Genomic DNA, 20,991 nt, shown 5'->3' with positions numbered 1-20,991 from the left:
TTTCAAAAGTAAACAAAGTCATTGAGCTGCCAATCTGTTGAAATATATCTGCGCTGGACGTGTATTTTTCGAACTACATACATGATACATGTACATATTACATATTGCGCCACTTCTGTACCACGTTTATAAATGGAACTAGAGCCTGAAAGGGTCTTGTCTTGACTCACTCACAGCGAAGACACAAACCCAAAGATGGCCAACGGAATTTCAAAAACCAAACAAAAATAGCGTCAATTCAAACCGAATAATTTGGCATCAAAAAACCAAAAAACTAAACAGACGGATGTAAAAGGATTGTTCCATTGTTTGTATGATTATTTTGCAACTTGAATATAGTTTTTGTGTGTTTTTTAGAACTCGAATCTTGTGCTGAAGTCTGCTTCCTGGGAAAGTTGGATGGCACGCGGAAGAAGAATAAATTTAATATATCATCTTGTGGGTGTTTTCTTCCTCCCCAGCTGGCCAACAAGGAGGCCGGACAGATGCGTATGGCTCCATTTCCACTTGTCGCATTGAGAAATCTTTTCCATGCGTGCGTGTTTGTTCGTTGTTGCTGTATTTGTTGTGGCTGTGGCTGTTGGCTGTTGGTTGTTGGTTGTTTTGCCGGTGACCCAAATTCCTTTCAAATCTTTAGTGATAAGCGGAAGTGCATGTACTAAATACGAAAAATTAGAAACGTTTGTGCGTATGAATGAGTGCGTGTGCTTGTGAATGTGCGCGCGCGTAGCTATGTGTGGCTGCGACGTAATTAGAGCTTTTTATGTTTCATTTACAACCTAATTGAGAATGTATTTGCGCAGCAACAGCAACCATAGCATAGTCATAGCCATAGCCACATTGCCATACATACATATATCGACTCTCTCAATGAAATGCTCCTGGTTCTGAATGAATGGAACTCTGTAGTTTGAAATAAATATGAAATGTATGAATGGATGGACGCTGCTTTTTTCCAGAGACACAGACAGAGCCCGAGCCCGAGCCCGAGTCGGAGGCACAGGCAGAGGCTGAGGCATACATGCGCGCAGGGCAGGCCAAATATACTACATATATGTATGTACTCGTATACTCGCCATATACTCGTACAAAATCAAAATACACATAACCGGAAATGAGTTAGTTGAACTTCCGTCATCGCTCGACTCTGGATGTGGCCTGCAATATTTTTTATGTGTGCGACAATAATTTGCACAGTCACAGAAAGACAGAAAAGTCTCTCAACATTTCTGTGGTGGCCCGTCGTCGCCGTTGTCGGTGGACGCGGACGTGTCCGCTTGTCATGCCTACAGTTATGTACATACATACATATATATACATATGTATGTAAATATATGTAGACTCCGTTCTATATACGAGCATACACATTTATGTTCCCATCCAAGTACATATGACATTATGGAGTGAACATTAAGGCATCGGGGCATTATCAGTTTAACGAGAGAAACGGTGGGGTATGGCTGAATGGAATGGATTGGATTGGATTGGGAGATCTATATGTTCTGATAATCGTGTATGGAAAGAATTCTGTTCCCATTGAGATTTAAAGGATTTATGATCTGCTTGCTATTGATTTGTGGATTGTGTAAGATTCATTCGTATAAGGATAGTTAGCTCTAAGATTTTATTCCATTTTATTCCGTTGAAAACCTCTGTACAACTTTTACTTAATGCAAATTATTGAGGAAAAGGCGTTGGTTCCGTTCGAATTTAGATTGAATGAACATTTTCGTTTGGTTATCCATCTTAATAAAACCAATTTTCCACATTATTCTCTTCGCTTGATCAGATAATCAACTCTGTTGTGTTCTGTACATATAATTTCGGCTGGCGCTGTGGGAAGAGCCAACCCCATATGGACCCGGACTCAGACTCAGACCCGTAGACCGTGGACGGACGCGATAATGTCTAAGGCACTTCAATTTGATTTCCATGTGGAGTGGGGGTGGGGTATGGAGGACTGGTGAAAGTGCTGCTGCACTTTTCACATGGCCCTGATGCGACTCCGACTTCGACTTGGACTCTCCCTGGGCCACCATAAATGTTTATCACAAATTAAGCAATTTACATTTTGTGGAAGTTTTCAGCTTGGCAGAACCCGCATGGCCCGATCGCCTCCAGCACTGGGAACCTCACCCCTCGCCCTCACCCTCACCCTCTCTCATGTCCAAAGCGGAAAGTTTTTCTGGTTTTTCTATTTTTCAATTTCTAAATTGAAGATATGGAAAAATGAATTTCATAACGCACATGCAGTGCACACACACATACATATATGTACGAACACACACATATACATACATATAATTAGCCAATTATCTAAAACGGTTCTATGCGCGATCCAATGCTGAAGTTAGATACATAAATTATATGTATACTCATGAATGCCTCCTGAACATACACACATATCTATCGCTCTGTGGAGTACAGAGTCAAAGTATGAATATGAATATGGGTCTATGGGTATATGGGTAGGGGTTTTGATGGGTATGAGTAAGTGGAGTACATGTGCGCATGTGCGACAGACGACAGCCGGCAGCCGGCGCTTCCAGCAAAAGTTTCTTTCTCACCAACAGGAGACACCGCCGAGTAGAGATCGGGCAGTGACAACGACAGCGACAGCGACAACGAGATGACACGACCACGAGGGTCTGGCTGGCTGGCTGGCTGACTGGCTTGGACGAAGCGAAGCTCTGCGCAAGCTCTCGACTTTCCAGTCCGCGCGTACGTACAGTGATCTCATTTCGTTTGGCTTGGGCAAAAACTGCCACAAAAGCTTAGACAAAGACCCAAGGAGGGAGTGGTGGTGCTGTGCTGTGCTGGGAGAGGTGGGGGATCTCGGATCTTGGATCTTGGCCTGGCAACAGGCAGGGGCAGAATGATGAACACGTGTGCTGTGCGGCTTCTTCGTCGGACAGGAGTAGGTCAGAGGGGTGTGGCTGTGGCGGCGGCTGCGGCTGTGCTCAGGGGCCAACCACCCTGAACGGAATGGAATCGGAGTCGGGATCCGGGATCCGGGAACTAGGTACATCGGGATCTTGGCACCCCATTTTCACACACATTTTACGAGCTATTGATGGCGGTGGAAATGTGCTTATGAATATGAATAGATACGAGTATATCGCCTCGCCTCGCCCTGCCCTGCCCTGCCCTGCCCTACTCCACTTCCTACCTGAACTGAACTGAATCCCCCTTTAATGGCAACTTAATAAGACTTCTTCAGCACAGGGTTAATGCGACAAAAGCGCATTCATATACGTACCATAGAAAATTTAATTAGTTGTCTGTTTGTTGCCTGCCCTCGGGGCTTGTTTATTGTTGCGAAAGAAAAGGTAAAGGTAACGGCAACACAAGGCGGATACACGAGACGAGGGTTGCTGCACACCAAATAGCAAAAAAAAAAAAAAGGACACACAGGACTGACTGGATACATCTGCATATACACACGAGTATGTACTGCTGTTGTCTGAAGGACCAAACATGAACGAACATGCTGCGAAAACACACACTTCAAGTGTTTTTGTTGTTTGTAGGATTTTCATAAGAACTTTTATCGGGGGAAACCAATCGGAAACAGTCCTCACTGGATTTACTTTGTTCTCTACAAGAACAGCTCGTCATCTCTTAGGGACAACTCAAGCAAAAACACCTCTTAAGCATTTCATCTAATGATCTTTTATACCCTTTTCTGCCAAACCTTTCCCCATTCTTAATTATAGCTGAATCTCTGATGCGATCCAAGTAGGATGTTGTAACCTATTCCAACTTTATCTGCAACTCGTACTCGTAGTACTCGTATAAACAACGCCAAAAACTCTGAGAGAGAAATGTATTTCTCAAGGCAATTTCCGCTGTGTTTCCGGAACAGTGCCAGGATCTGATTGAACGCGTTTCCTTTTCAGTGATATAATCTTCGTGGGAATTTCAAATGCCTCTGCTTGCCACACACAAATACGTGGCCTGAACTGAAGGCCAACTCCAACTCCACCCAGCCCCAAAACAAGCCACACCAAAGCACCTGGCGGTGATGGGAGCTGGGAGTGAAGCTGGTGCTGGGACTATCCGTACAATGGAAAGTGCAGCGCCTCCGGTGATTTTGTTGATTGTGTTTCTCTATTGCAGCAATTGTTGCTGGAGCTGGAGCTGTTGGCTCTTTTCTCTGACTCCACAAATGTACAGATGTACATACATATGTATTTATATGCGCTTGTATACGAGTATCTGTGAGTTTCTTAGGTAGAGTGCGTCAGTTTAGCTGCTGGGTGTTGCATGGAGTTGAGGCCCCGGCTCCGGCCACTGCCACCAGCAGCCGCATACCGATTCGTCTGCAAGCTGTCTGTGGCTCTGTGCCTCTCTTTCACTTCGATACGTGTCGCATTTTAAACAACACTCCACTCCAGTCCACACTCGCATCGATGCAAAAGCAGAAGGAATCGGGCAATGCGATGAGCTAAGCCCGGCTGAAGTTTCTCCCGGCCAGCTATTTCTGTATCTCGGCCATTTACAACAGCATTTGGCCGACCCGACTCTATTCATACGCATTTTATGGCCGGCCGCTAATGAAAATTCCTTTATTGTGCATCTAAATGGAATAGTTTCGCTTTATTCATTGTTAATTATCAACACAACTGATTTCTGCACATTTAAATATGTATGCCAAGTTTTAAGGTTTATTTTGAATGGTTTTACATTTTGTTTAATCTTTTGAGGTCAACTTATAGTATATTGCTCTTATAAATAATATCAGAGTAGGTTCAAGATTGATTTCCAATAAGAAATCATTAAAAATATCATACTCGAAGTGAAGTTCCCGTATTCCAGCATCTTTTATTTCCTTGTGATGAGCTCGATTATCATTAGCCAAAGTTTGATAAACATTTTCGATGACAATATCATTTCCATTTCGAATCTACCAGACCAAAGCGGGGAATGTTACGCACAGTAGACCTGAGAACCCCCCCAACCAAGCCAAAAAAGCGTTTAAATTTAGTTAAAAAATGCATTCTTCCCTGGCTTTGGAGTGTGTCGCTTGTAGCTCCAGCTGGCAGTTTGGAACAATTCTTGGCACAGGCAACAGCTGCAGCTGCCACGAGGGGCAGAGGCAGGGGTAGGGGCATTTAGAAAGTCACCCCAAATCCAAACACCAAATACCGATCCCCATTCTCATTCTCATTCCCATTTTTCAATCCAAATCCAAATCCCACCGACAGTCAGTCACATCACTGTATATAGATACGTGTACGTGTATGTGTTTATGTATGGATGGAGTATATATATACTGATTAGCACCTTGGCGCGAGCTCTGCTCTCCAATGGCATGTGCTATGTATGCATGTATATACATATGTGCAGGCCATTACTTATGTAAGTGTTTTCTGTGTCTCGTCTCCCTATCCCTATGTTTGTGTGTTGGAAAATAATCAATTGGTAAATATGTTTATCACGACTTTTTCGGGCGCTTTCCTCTTGTGCTCCACTTTGGACTGGGACTGGGACAGGGCCGGGGATGGGGGCCAGACGCAGCGCAGGCCGTTTCATGAATGAAAATGTGAGCAACAGCAGCTCCGCAGCGCCACAGATCCAGGGAGCTCCATGGCAGGGGAGGGATCATTGCCACATGCCCGTTGACACCCGTTCAGCGGTGGATCTGAAAGTTGGTTACATATCGCTTATCTGGCCGGGGATCTCTTATCATTCATTTACGACTGGAAAGGGCTTTTGTAATGGACAAACATGCCAGACAAATACCAACATCAAGTTGTTTGGCCATGCCTGGAATGTTGTTTGCCTTTACACAAGCGACCTACCCCACCCCCGACTCCATTTCTGTCTCATTTTTCAACTCCATCCACGACTCCAGTTCCAGTTCCAACTCCAACTCCAGCTCCGATTCACCTTGGTGTGACAGCAAAACTAAAAGAAAGAAAGAGAAAGAGAGAGACTGCGCATGCGCAACCAACCTCTCTATCTATAAGCTTACTCTCTCCCTGCCTTGCTCGCTCTCGCTGCAGCAGAGAATGTCGGCATTCCAAGCTCATTGTACTCACCTTCAACTCCATCTCCACCTCCAACTCCGACTCGTCTTGGGGCCCCACTGTCGTCGGCAATAGTTCAAAGCTTTGTTACACGATATCGTTATGGCGTTGTGTAGGCACACAAAAAACAACCATTGGAATGTGGAATGTGGTATTCATTGACAAAATCAGCTTTCAAAATGATCTCACTTGTATAAAAAACAGTCAAACCAAATCGAAAACCGGTTTCGTAGTCAAATCATATATTGGTGGAGTAGTCCCAAACATTTTTCGTTCGTTTTTCCGTTTTTCCCCCATCGGGGTCGGGTGGGTCTCTGGTCCCTATATGCATGCATACATGCATGTACATGTGTACATACTATATAATTCACAGATTTCAAGCACGTGCCTGGGCTCTGGTTCACATTTAATAACTATAATTACCATGTATGTCAAGTCGACCCGACCGAAATTATATGCCGCCGCCAGTTAACACTTTAAACGAGAAACAAAAACCGAAAAAAGAGCAGGCACAAATTAAAAGATATGCTCGTGCAAGAGTGAGGAGAAGAGAAAAAAGGCTGAATAAAAATACCTTTCGTAGCCTAAATATTTTCACACGCGCGCCGCCGCCAACTAAAACCGAGCAGAGAAACAGAAGAGAGTGAGCGGTAGAGGGTAGAGTGAGAAGAAGAATGATCTTACAAAAATAGCACACAATTAGTGGCGCTGAGGCCGAAGGAACTGTAAATATCTCAGACTTAAGACAGCTGCAGGCAGGGGAGGGCTAAGGGTGATGCAAGCACAGGGCAGGGCAGGGTGGGGATGATATGATGATGACGAGGTGTGGGTAGGAGCACGAGTTTATCAAATGGGGAGTAGGAGTAGGAAGAGCACATACACATTCAGTCATACTGCTTACCTTCACAGCTTTAAAAATAGTCTCAGCCGCTGCGCAGGCGCGCCCCACTCTACTCTCTCTCTATCTCTTTCTCTCTCTGCAACTGTATAAGTGTTGGAATGCCTTGCGCCAACAGCAACAACACAATCTCCATTTAACAATCATTATTTAGACATCGTTCCAGCTGTTCGACCGCACCGTGCCGTGCCGTGCGAAGGGAGCCCTGGCGCTGCTCCCGCGATGATCACACGCTGCTGGGAATGGAATCGAATGGGGAACGGGAATGGGAAGCTGTGTGGGAAAGTATGCGCCTCTGCTTGCTGTCTTCTCTCCTCTGCTGGCGTCGCTGCCGCCTGTCCACTGTGAAATAAACAAGAGCAACTGGGCCTGGCGATGCTGTTTCTGCTGCTGATGCTGCTGCCACTGCTCTGCCGCAGCATAAAATTGGGTCAACATTTTTTCATTCACTCTTTTTTGTTGTTATATTTCGACATACATATTTTGTGTGTTTAAGTTTTTTAGGTTTTTTTCTCTCTGTTGTTCCTCCTCCTCCTCCTGCTTCTGGCTATGTGTTTCTCTGAGTGTATGTGTGTGTGTGTATATTTGTGCCTCCAATTTTTTATTAACACAAACTTTCTATTGAGCGCCGACGGACGACAGAGGAATAATTTTTGTGTTGTTACTTTTTTTTCCACCAGCCACACACGAACTTCAGCAGACCGTAGAATTAACCGTTAGTTTTTTATAGCACATTTTTATGGAATGGAATCGTCGTCTGCGGGGAACTTGATAATACAAATATAATTTTTAATTGACATTTATGATGTGAATAAAACAAAAAATAGAGAAAAACGGTCAGCAACTTTTTGCTTCCCCCTTTTAAGTATGCAAATGCCCCCCACGAAATTGAAGTCAAAGAGGAAATCGCGTCGCTGCATCGACAGCCAAAAACAGTCTGGGGTGCGTGCGTGAGTCCACGGACGATAGACTCTAACTTTCAGCGTTGCTGTCCTTTTTTGCTGACATTACTCTTTACTTCACGAAGAGTGTGAAGGCAAGCGGCAAAACAAACGGGATCACTGTGCGAGTGTATGTGTGTGTGTGTACACCAGTCAAAAGAGTTGGTACTCTCATTTTATGTGTTACACTTCCTACATTTTGATATCAAAGGACCTAAAATTGTACAAAATCGTACGCCAACCAAAGTTAATCCATATAAAAATCACTACTCTTTTTCTCTTCGAGTGTACTTTTCTGCACTCCCTTTCACCCTTCTTGTGTTGGTCTTTCGCTCGCCTGTTGCTTCGCCCTCCTTCACCCATGCCTGCCTTGCACTCTAAAACGGTTCTTCCACTGGTTTTTTCTTCTTCCCTCTCTCTGTTCTTTTTCTTGATTTTGCTGCTCTGGTTTTTTTTGTTGCGGCGGCTGTCTGGCAGCCGCATTCTATGCTGGTGGTTGACTCTTGTTGTTTTTGTCTCGCGTCTCCGTTTTATGCTGAGTGATGCAACTTTTTCAAGAGAGCGCGCTTAATTTATGTGTGATATGACCGTACTGCGTTCCCATTCCCATGAAGGTTAGGATTCCGATTCGGATCCAATCGAAACTCCAGTCCACCAAAAAAGCAACAAAACTGGTATGCCGCTCAACCCACGCTCTCCGAGATTGAGCGAGAGACCGTAGAAACGTATGTATGACTCACTCTTGAAAAATTTCAATTTGAATTTCTAAATAGACGCCACAAACTCACACACACACTGACACACAGGCAGAGACAGAGAAGCGCAGCATCCAATTTCAGCCAATAAATAATTTACTTCGCTTGTGGCCTCGCTCCAAGCCGAAGATGGAGACGATTCCAAGTCGATCTTGTAACAGCCTCTGCCTTGTGCTTCTCTGTATCTCTCACAGTGTGTGAATGTGTATGTATGTATATATGTGCTGGCAAATTCCAGAGCTTACCCATGTGGCCTGGCTCTGACTTAGAGGTTAGAATCGGCAGAAGCAGCGGCGGCTCCTGGGATGTCAATGGAACCAACGACGACACAAAGTCTTTGGCTGAAAACCAGTTTTTGAGACATATTTCTTGTTGGTGCTTTTCGCAAACGTGAGTTCTATATGGCTTAATTCTTCGCACAGGAACGGAACCGCATTCCACACAAAAACACACATACGAGAGTACAGCTACAGGGACACGAGTCGAGTTTAACTTTAATTTTTCCACGATGCAGACTTTCCTCTTCTGCGCTGGCTCTCCCCACTTCGCTTGGCTCCTCAACATTTCGTTATTTGAACTTTCTGGAATGCGGTCGCACAAGTTTTGGTGTGGGGCTGTCTGTCTGTCTGGGGCAGCCATGTCCAAGGGGCTCCAAGTTCGTGGAGAGGGGACTGACTCCACTGTTCTTCTTCTACCGTATACTTTGTTGCATTTTAATATTTACTTTTTACACTATCTCTCTATTTTATTTGTTTAATATTTTTAACATCCGTTCGAGATTGGTTTCTTTTTTTTTTTCTTAGCTGCAGGCTGCGAAGCGTACAACGCGGAGCGAACACGACCATTGCGCTGCAGCTAAATTTACTGAATGAAAATTTGTCTTTTCTTTTACGCGATCTTTCGTTGCCTGCCTGCGTCTTCGGCAGAGACTACAGCAGAGGCCGCGCAGCGGCAGAGGCTGAGGCAGCGACTTCGGCAGAGGCAGCGCCTGCGCAGCGGCAGCGCCTGCGCAGTTCGAAAAAGTTGTATGTCTGCTGTATCTGCATCTGTGTCGGTGTGTTGTATCGGTGTGTTGTATCGGTGTGCTAGAAAGTTTTTTTTTATACTAAAACGAACCGAACTATGTACTCGTGCTGCTCCATTCCATGATGTTTGACTCGCATGCATAAGAAACTTACAAAACGGCATTCCACAAACAAACTGACACTGGCCCCTGCCCCTGCCCCTGTCCATGCCCCAGTTCCCCCCTTCCTTCCTGCACATCTTATGAACCGATCCAAGCCGGCAAGAAAAGTATCTGTATCTGCTGTATCTCTATCTCGGTGCTGTGTGCTACTTTTGCATTTTGTCGCAGCGTAAGTGTAAGTGGCTCTTCGCTGGTCTTGCATTTGATGCGTGGAATAGAATTTGATTCTTCTTACACTAATCCTCATTTTTATTATACTTCTACTCCCACTTCTTACTATTGTTCTCATTCATCGTATTCTCCTGCTCATTCATACTATTCGCCTGCTCCTTCTACCTTGCCTTCCTCTGCTTTTAACTCTGCATGTTGTAATCTACGAACAATAAAATGTTTTTTGTGGCTTTCGTAAGTGTATTTTTTTTTTTTGGAATGTATGATGCGTGTGCGTGTAGCTGGTGGCGTTCATTTTCGTAAACAACCATCAAACACACACGCACACACATCGAACGCTACAAAAATTCGTCATTGAACGGTAAAAAAACAAATTCCAACGTGTTTGACTTTGTCTCTTGCCCCATCTCCGTCCCACCCGCTGCCCCGTCACTCGCTCCGTCCCGCTCTGGTGTGTGGATTTTTTCAATTACAAGTTTGTAAATGGAATTTCTGAACTTTATGTGAACGAGGTCATTTACAGCGAAAAACACACACAAAAAGCAAAAACATAGCATTGTCATAGTGGCGGGGTGTGTGGTAGGCAAGGGGGATAGTGGGGGCTTAGGTTGGATAGGGAATTTTTGTTATATTCGTCATGAACTTATTTATAGGAAATTCCATAGGCCTTACCATTTTATTTATATGGATGAGGATCGGTAGAGGTAGGGTAGGGTAGTGTGTGAGGAATAGGAGTGGCATGTCGTCTGACATGCATATCAAATGCCACTGGGAGAGACCCCAAAGTTAGCTGGAGATGGAATTGGAACTAGCTCGCAGCGATCGTGGCCATAGAAAATGTCATATAAGTATTATTATATGTAGCTACCTGGAAATGGTCTGAAGTAGCTTGGAATTGATGGAATTCGCTTCAACTTTCTACAATATCAAAATCCACACAGTGCTTTCGAATGAATTGGCTAGGAGGATGGATTCCTGCAAGTAAATCATTCTAGAAACTAACCAGAAATTGTTTTATGAGGGGGAAGTATCCGCGAGCTTTCACTGGTAGCTGCGTCATCGATTTTGCACCTTTAGTTTTGATTGCCAATCGATTCCTTGAATTCAGCAGGGGCCAGGTGTATTTAGGATCGCTTCTAATCAATCCAATCAATCCAACCAGCTGTCCCAGTATCAATGCAATTCATTGACAAGCTCTCACCGCACCACCAGTGCCCCCAACCACCTAAACGAAGGCCCACGCTTAGTGGACGATCGTCTGAATGATAAGCCTTACGGGCCAGGGCGGCTACTTGACGCAAGAATTTCTGGAATTTCGAAAGTGTACTCACAACACACTCACACCTGTCCCACAACGATGGCCGCACAGGGGCCAAGAGGAAGAGGTGGAGGTGGAGGTGGAGGTGGACGAGAAGCCCAGGGCCCAGACAAAGCACGCGCTCAATCTACGGCTTATCAAAATGCCCACGATAGGCCCATTTAAAGGCCAAACTATAAACGACATGTGATGCCATCGCAAGCAAGCATACCATACCTCTGCCTCTGTACATGGGTCCGTCTTTGTGGTGCGACGGAGTGTGGTTTGCTTGTGGAGGGGGGTATGGCGGCGGTACATGAAATGTTCAATTTTTGAGTCACATGCTTAACACTTACCCAGCGCGAGAATGGGAGGGAGGGAGGGACACAGCCAGAGCCCAGAGCCCAGAGCCAGGGCGGTAAGCGACAAGCGGAAATTGTAATTTCAGTTTCTTACTGGAAGAATCAAAAAATAGAAAAACAGAAAGAAAATCAACAACAAGAAAGATTTCCTAATCAAAAGCATTTGGACTTTCGACTGTTTGTACTATTTACAACATCAACAGCAACGTCAAGACCAAATAAATAATTAATACACCTTATCAGCGATCGAGTCCACTCGAAGCCACCTATGACGTGGAGGCATCGGTATGCCGTTGAGTTGCATGGTCAACGTTCGTTCATCGTACGGTATCGCAAACGCAAGAACGTAGGAACGAACCCAAGAACCGAGAACCGGGCCCCAAGAATTACCCCCCACCCCACCCCACTCGAAACGTAATTACTTTTGGCGCTGCACACTGGTCCAGACAGTCGATATTTTGGCATAGATCCCCATAAATTAAGTTTGAGACTTGAACTACGGTACGGCTACGGCAAAGGCTACGGCTGCAAAATATTCAGTGCTGCATTAATATTTAAAATATTAAATCATTTAAAATTTTGTTTCTATGAAATTGGCCCAATGTGCGCTGGCCTAGTCGAAAGTTGGCCCGAACCTAATGATAATACCCGCGATCTAATAGGGAGCACGTGATGCGAATACAACTGACCAATCATTAAAAAATACCCCTCCAAGTGGATTGAAATGGAATCGGAATGGGAATGGAAATCGGTGGCAGCTCTAGCTCTAGACCAGACCCCTGGCTAGACAAATTGCACATAATTTCTACTCGAGTGAGCGCGGTCAGCCGGCAAAAAGAGCACCGAACCTGCCCAAAAGAACGGGACAGGGTGATCGCTCTACTGAAAGATAGAGACAGAAATACTTGTAAAGAGGGAGAGCTACGTACCCGGGGGCCTACCACTTAGGTTAGTTAGACCCCGTTGACGACGTCGGGCTGCAACTGCAACTGCGGCCGCGGCTGCGGCTGGGGCATCGGGAGGATCCCAGCCATTTCATGAAAAATGATGTCGTGTACAATTTTATGCATGAGAGACTTATACAGCAGAAAAAACTGGGCAGCAAAAAAAAAAAAAAATTAACAGTGTCTCGTCAGTTGCAGTTGCAGTTGTCGAGCGGTGGCCGGTGCACTGTGCATGGTGTAGCACCGCCGCCAGGTTAGATAAGCCACTGACGCCGCCGCCATGCCGGCACCGCTGCAATGGGCACACGCACACACTCGAGAGCCATCTAGAAGACGGCGGCGAAATGCCAGCCACTGCAACTGCAACTGAAACTTCAGTGCACTGCACAGTGGGGCGAAACATAAAGAAAAAAGGTAAAACTCTTTCTTGCAGAGCTCTTTGACCCGTAAGCTTGGTACATATAGTTGAAAAGGAAGCATTTTTGGTGCTTATTCGAAGGGTATCAAAGATCGGGGTCACCATTATAATCCCACAGTGCCACAGTAAGGCTGGCAACCCTGCCTGCTGCCTGCATTAGCATACAAGTGTTGGATAGCGTCAATTGAAGGAGAGCAACAATTGGCAAGCTAACAAATCGCCCGACGGACGCCGACTCTCGACGCTGATGAAGAGCCAGAGGAAGCGAGGGAGATGGACGAGTCGGAAGAAAGTGCATACAAGCGTCTTCTGCATCTGCCCTGGCTGCCGCCACCACCCCACTCTAACCCGACCCACATTCCAGTTGGATCCATGTATTCATGGGTATCTATGAAGTGTCTATGCCCGACCGCCAACTGTTTCAAAAGCGCCGGGGTGCTGCCGCTACCACTACTCGTGCTGCTTGTCTGAAGATGTTAGGCGGGCGGACGGGCAGTCGTCGCGGCTGTGCCGCTTCCTGAACCCACACATACACGTAGGAGAAACCGTGAGGCTGGGCTGCCGTAATTATAGCACATTCCGCATGCCACAACAGCAATAGCAACAGCAACAGAACTGGCTGCAATCGGATGTGGCCAAGTAGGAGTCGGCCGGAGTTACCCGGTTGTCCAACGTAGGCTGTGCCCCCAAATGTGGGCGTCGCCTCTGCCACCAACACGCTCACCCCCTAGTTCCCTACACTATTCATGTGCTCTCCTCCCACCGCCCGCTGTCAACGCATGATTTGCTTCCCGTTTCCATGTCCGGATCTGATGTATTAATGACATTTGCCCCAGTTTCGCTGCCCTGTTCCCCCACTCCAAAATGCAATGTGGGGGCGACTGCGCCGTCGACGCCACTTCGAGCAGCTGCGACGAAGACTACGACGCCAACAAGCATCTGCTCATTCATATTCATAAATTTAACGTCTTTTTGCGTAAGCCTCGCGCAACGGAAGTTGTGCACTCTCTCTCCCTCTTCGTCGCCCTCTCACACTCTTCGTCTTTCCGTCTCCCACTCTAACTCATTCTGAATCCCACTCTTCCAAGCCCAATTGTGCCCTAGTCCAAGGTTTATTTTGCATGAGGTGAGGCATAGCGATCAGTTTGCTGCATTCTCACCCCCATTTTAACTGTGTTTGGTGTTGGAGTTTCTGCATGCACTGCAGCAACGTCACCTTATATTAACACACTTTGCCATTGCCCATCTCCTACTCTCCATCTCTCCTTACTCTTACACGCCCTTTTCAATGCAGCCAGACAATGTGCCGCTCTATTTTTGATGCATTCTCGGGCAGAGGGGGAGGCAGCAGACAACGACTGTGAGAAAGAGTCGCAAGGGAAGAAGAATGAAGCTGAGAGAATGAGCGAAAGCCAGACAGAGGAAGAGCGCCAGAGAGATAGAAAGAGAGAGAGAGAGAGAGCTAAAGTTCAAAGCACTATTGAACTCAAGAACGAGCGCCAAACACTTTCGCCATAAATAGCGCAAAGTGGAAGGGAGACAGGAGAAGAGTGCAGACCAAAGGGAGCATGCAGAGAGAGAGAGAGATGCATAGGCATGCGTTTTATCAACGGAAGTCAAAGTCTAGAGAAAGAGGAGTACGGAGTAAGCAAAGTAAAGCAAGGGGGGGGGGGTAGCGGGTAGAGAGTGAAAACAAAAGTGACTAATGCACCAAGTGCGGAGCATTTCCGGTTACTTCCTGTGCGTGCGGTGGGCCCTACAAATGAGGAAGTTCGGGGCTGCATTTGGTGAGTGGAAGAGACAGAAATTGTACACAAACCAACAAACAAGAAAACAAGAAAGAAAGAAAAAGAAATAACACAAGAAAAGGACGGAAGGAAGACCAAGAAGAAGCAGGCCCCAGACCCTAAAGAAGATCCAACGCCCTTACGCTATAAATATAAATCCCCCCACCCTCCACTACACCACGCAAACCAAACAAATATAAGGCCAGGCCGGAAATAATGTGACCATATCCGAAACCAAAAACTCAACGATCTATAACTGTTAGTGTGTGCGTGTGCCGTCCAGTATGGGTTTCATTCATTCATTCATAAACTACATCCAGACATATATAGTACATCCATACGCTTACACATACCATACATACATACATACATATGAACATATGTATGCATGTACAAGAGAGTGTGGGGAGGGGAGGATCGGGATTGGCATCGGATCGTATCTCTCGTGTTATGTTCTGGCGATTGCGACAGTTTCATTTCCCCATTTGCCCCCCATCCACCATCCTGAAGCTAAACGTATTGAATGGCTCTGACCCCATAACAAACAATGACAAAACAAACGATAGAGATACGGATCCGTTCCGAACTTATCAGTTATAGTGCTGTTGCTGTTGGGTTATGCGTGCTGAATGAAATTTCATTGAAATTTAGAACAAATCTATAAAATGCAACGAAGCAAGCAACCGCTTGGGTAAATGGAAGTGAAACCACAGTGCGGTGTTTGTAGGGATGGGGGTGGGTTGGTGGAGCAGAGGCAGACGCAGAACTGTGGAGGAAGAGCAGAAGCAGCAACGGAACGAAAACGCATCTGAGGCACAACTGTGGAGCGATGACACGGGACGGACGAACCAGGCGGAGGTGGAAGCGCAGGCGGTGACGGTGGCAGAGGCAGACGCAGAGGTGGGAGGCGGAGGCGGTTGCTGTTGCTGCTGCTGCATGATATTTATGAATGAATGAAAGTCTGTATATGTATGTATGGAGTGCTCCGCTCTATAGTATGTGTGCGTGTCGTCGCAATCGCTATATGTAAGTGTGTTGGTAGCATTTAATGAATGAAAAATCCGAGGCAGCGACAAAAACATAATACACACACACACACATGCCGACTACACATGCAGGCGCATGCACCCACACACATGGTCATACTACTATACTATATACTACTATATGTACATGCATATATAGTCATAACGGAAGTAAACCAAACAACAACAAGCACAAACAAGCACAAGCACGTTCATTCAAGTCGAACTACAACGAGTGTCTAAATAAGTCGCATGAATGCCCGCTTGATTTTCATCCACGGATTAAATAGGATTTGATATACGAGTACGAGTACGTGTATCAGCAGAGTGGGCATCCAAATACACAAAGAGATAGTGGGCATACTTGAATGGGTCTTATTTGTGTGGATTGTCCTGTAGTACGTTCCTACTCTATACTACTATACTACCTACTATACTTTCGAGGGATAAAAGGTGCTCGTACAGTGAAAGTAACAGCTTAAGAATGAGCGCTTGAAGGGCGTAATTGCAGCTATGCATTGCAAATTTCACAATATTTCCATCGAAATACCCCTCGAACATCAGTTTAACTAGTTTAACTCCATATTAACAGTAATCTATCTAGAAAAAATACAACTGATTTTCCCAGCTAATAAGAATTTAAGCAGAATTTAAACAGCTTGTGTTGATATTAATTACACTTACTTCCACTTCCATTTCCACATGTTTTGAGAATTGTGGCGCTTTGATTTGATTTTTCCAGGAATGGGAAATAGTATTTCACATTCACAGATTGAGTCACAGCAAACAGAACCAGCCTATGACCAGCTGTATATATGGAAATGTATCTGGAATATATGATTATATACATATATATAGATATGTACACATAAGGTCATTTGGCTTAGTCACTGGCGACTCTTGATGTCGCTTTGTGGTGAAACTAAAGCGCCGCGATCAACGACCTCCCCCCGATCAACGTTGGACGTAGAATGGGGATTCGTAATACATTCAGATTAGTTCTAGTTTGCTGTGCATTTATTTCTAGATACAAATATGGAAATGCCACAACAATAACCCATCTGTAGTTCCAATCGAAAGGGTCGTTAAAACTGTGGAAATTTGCCTTTTACAAAACTTACAAGGAAAATGCCAACTATGACGCACGAGCTTTGCAAATATCTATGAGTATACTCATAGATATTGTGGGTATAGTATCTAGGTCTGGGGTGTAGGGCCGGGCCTGACTTTTACGAGTTGTGCTCGCTGATATTATTGGGAGATGCGGCGGCGTCAGCGATAAAATTACAAAACAACAACTGCCCCCAAAGGGAAAGTGGCGAGAAAAGTGAACAACAACAGACCAAATGACGCACAAAATTTTACAAGGTTGTCTGTCTGCTGGCAGTGTAACCCGCGCACGGGACAGGGGCAGGAGAGGCCATTCTGTACGTCATCGAGTGCTAAGCTGAATGAAATCGAAATTGGTCGGGCAACGTTTACGTCAGAGCCAACAAGGAAAAGTAAACGATTTCCAGCAGATTTCTCTCTACCTCCCTCCCTCCCCATTCTGTTCATTTTGGTTCCTTCTGATCTTGTTAATAATCGGTATTTGTTGTCTGCCCCGTATTTAGATTACGATTATTTATGCTGTTCGATGACGTTGAGGCAATGGAGGCCTGGAGCAGGGCAATGCGTAAAAGATTGTAAGAGATTTTGGCCGTCATTTAAATTGCGCCAACTGTGCGCCTAATTATGGCAGACACTGTGGCAGAGAGGAGGAATCGCTACAGAGAGACACCGCCAAAGATCTGGTGAGAGATTTATAAATAAATTGTCTTTACGAAAATAACTAAACGGATCATTATCGTCGGACATGTGCGACTGAGTCTGACCGATTAAAAGCCATCAAATGTCATAAAGCATCTCACAGAACAGGGTGTCTCTACTGGGAGAAATAATGATTGGGGATAAAACATTTGAAGGGTACAGTTTCAGGCAAAGCAAATCCAAAGGATCTGAATTGGATTTACAGCAGTACAAAATGTATCTACAGACAGTTTGATTAGTTCTAAGAGTTGCACACAACACATAAAATGTTTGGCTAGTTCAAGGACTAATAGCATAAGGCAAATGTAACCCAAAATATGGTTACAAATTTCGTTAATTATTACTTAAACAATAGGAGTAGTAATATTAAATCTATCTATCAACAATGAATATGGAGCACGTGTTGAAGTCTTTAACATAAGTTAGCCTAAACCAAAATTATTTTAATTCTTAGCTCGTGTTTTTTAAAATCTCCAACCAGAGATCTTTTGTTCGTGAATTTGGGTTATACGATTTCGATCGGACTCGGACAACGGATGATAAATGCGTAACATTCAAACTGGTTCAATTTTGGTGGATAAATTTTGATGCTGCTGTTGTTGCCTTGCCACGGGCTGTGCCAATCTTAATTGCGCATTTAAATATAATGGAAAGACAGAAACTACAAAACTACGAAAACTACAACAAAAGCAACAACTACAAACCAGAACACACACACACAGAAACAGGGGAGTCCGTTGGGTAGGGGGAAATTCCAGCACACTGCAAACTTGAGTCTCGAAAAAAAGGCGCCTCCCTACCCAGCCGCAAAACCCTCCGCGGAATAAAGCCCAAACCAAACTATTCTCTGTGTCCGTCCGTCCGGTCCGTCCGGTGCCCATCTGTACGGGTATCTGTCGGCGGCTCTGTATTGAAGCTGCGCATATTGCGCCTTTGTTATTTATTATTGTCTGCTTGTACTACTCGTGTAGCCGTGGAGGGAGGGAATGGAAGGCGTAAACGACAATGAAAACTCTTTTTGCGCACTAGTTTTTCCCGCGCTCGCTGCAAAACTACATATGTACTTCGCGGAGAGAGAATTGGCAGCCCTAATAGTAATCGGTTTCAAATTACGAAAAAATCATAACCAAACCAACAAACAACAAAAAAAGCCTTGATTAATTATCGAATTAAATATCATTCATCAAATAACAGTAAATGCGGTTGGGGGACGCAACAGTCTGGCAACGCCACCGAGCAGAGCAGAGCAAGGGCTAACGGCCTAACTTTGCGAGAGTTTACGCGACTGTCTGTGTGTGTGGAGGAGAGAGACAGAGCAGCAACAACAACTTGTTGCGCGTGTGGGTGAGCTTGTATGAGTGAGAGAGAGAGAGAGAGAAAGAGAGAGAGAGCGCCAAAGCTCTGTGTATGTGTGTAAGAGAGCCTCGTCTGGCCTTGTCTGGGCTCCCTCGGCGACCCTCTCTCTCTCACTCTCCTTCTCTACATGACCATCGTTCACCGATGTCTGCTTGGCGTATACTTGATATTTTTTGGTGCGCAAAAAGGTCCCCCAAAGCAAAAGCAAAAGCTTTAAAGGACGCATGGCTGTTGCCACTGTTGCTGCTGTAGACACTGCTCTCTGCCGCTGTTGCTCTCATTCTTTTGGTTCGCTTTGTGCCGTTCTTTTTCCTCGTGTAGGACACTCGTTCCCATGGGCATAACTGCATTCGAACAGCTGTTTTCTGTTGTGCTGCCGAACGAACAGCTGTTTTGCGGCTTGCATTTACATAACAACAACACGATACAGATGCAGCCGAACAACCGTTAGATATGAACAAGTCAAAACTTGCTGAGAGTTATAGCAAAATAAAATTAAAACAAATTGCATTCAATACTTACAAAAAACAAAGCCATTAGACGATTATATAAGCACACATGCCGACAGGCATGACAGTGTGTGCTGTGTGCGTTGAGTGTTGGTGAATGTCGGTGAGTGTTGGTGAGTGCTGTTTGGATGTGCGTGTGTGCCAGTTTAGTTAAATGCTGAGCACACGCACTGAATAATACTACAAAAACGACTACAACATAGCAGCAGCACCAGCAGCAGCAGCAGCAAGGGGGCTGATAGGCAAGTTTGCCTTTTGCTCGTTGTTGTAATTGTTGTTGAAGTTGTTGTAGTTTACTTTGTTAGCCTCTGCTCTCTTTTTACCCGCTCTGCCACTCCTCTCTCTCTCTCTTTCTCTGTCTCGCAGCAACATTTGTGTCGTATCTAAAACATTTGCGCTTTAAATAAATATACAGAGAGGTACGAGTATTATAGAAAAAAAAAAAAAAATACAAAATACAAACCAACCAAGAAAACCAGTCTAAAGAAACAACAGCAACAATATGAAGAACAACGAGCAAATTAGTTCAATGCACGCCGCCAAAGTGGAGAGGGCTTATCAGCAGACCAGACCAACAACGCAACGGCTTTTCCCACCTTTCTATCTGCCTTTGTTTGGACTCCAGAACAGTTTCTTTATTTTATTTATCTTTTGCAATAATGCCTCTTGATTGGCTGAAACTTTATAGAGATCATTCATCCATCAGGCATGAGCATGGACATCCACCAGTCACATCTTTGCATCAGTTTTGGTATGATCATTCTTTGGCTTCTTTGCGATCATCAATTTGTTATGACAGCTTTTTCAAAGTGATCAGTCGATGACATGACATCAATTTGCAGCATCAGGACGGACCACTTTTCGTCCATTTACATCAGCTAAAGCATGATCATTGATTCATTCATAGTTTCGTGATGATACATCAAGCTGCTGCTAGTCAAGATCATACATGATTGTCACTGGTACAAAGTTCATTTGTTGTTCTTGTAGTCCAGTTGATGTTGTTGTTGCTGTTGCTGTGGTTCTTATTCTACACACACAGGCATATACATACAATGAAATAAAATAAAAATTTTGATTGTATAAGTTCACCGTTTCTTTGTGCGCCATTTTTTTTTTTCTTCCTCAAAATACCTACACATATGCACAGTGTCTATGTCTGTGCATGCCTTAAACGTTTCGGGTTCTTTATTTGAAATTTATTTAGTTTTTTTTTTTTTTTTTGCTTGTTGCTGTTGTACGAGTATTTACTTTTCCGCTTCTAATTTTAATTATTCAGTTGCTGCTAGGCTCAAAAGTCGCCCAGCCCAGCGTCAAAGTTTGTTTTTTAATTCTTCTTTCTTTAGTTTTTGTTGTTGTTGTTTCTGTTGTTGTGTGTTTCCCTACTTTTTTTCTTTATTTTTTTTTGTTTGTTAAATACGTCGTTTAAGTTTTCCCTTTGCCAACTGCGTCGCAAGATTAGCGTTTAATATTTATCTTTTTTGTTTGTCACTTTGGTTGC

The sequence above is a fragment of the Drosophila obscura genome, unplaced genomic scaffold (genome assembly GCF_018151105.1).
Source record: "Drosophila obscura isolate BZ-5 IFL unplaced genomic scaffold, ASM1815110v1 contig_1, whole genome shotgun sequence".
NCBI lineage: Eukaryota > Metazoa > Arthropoda > Insecta > Diptera > Drosophilidae > Drosophila > Drosophila obscura.
This window is presented reverse-complemented; position numbering follows the sequence as displayed.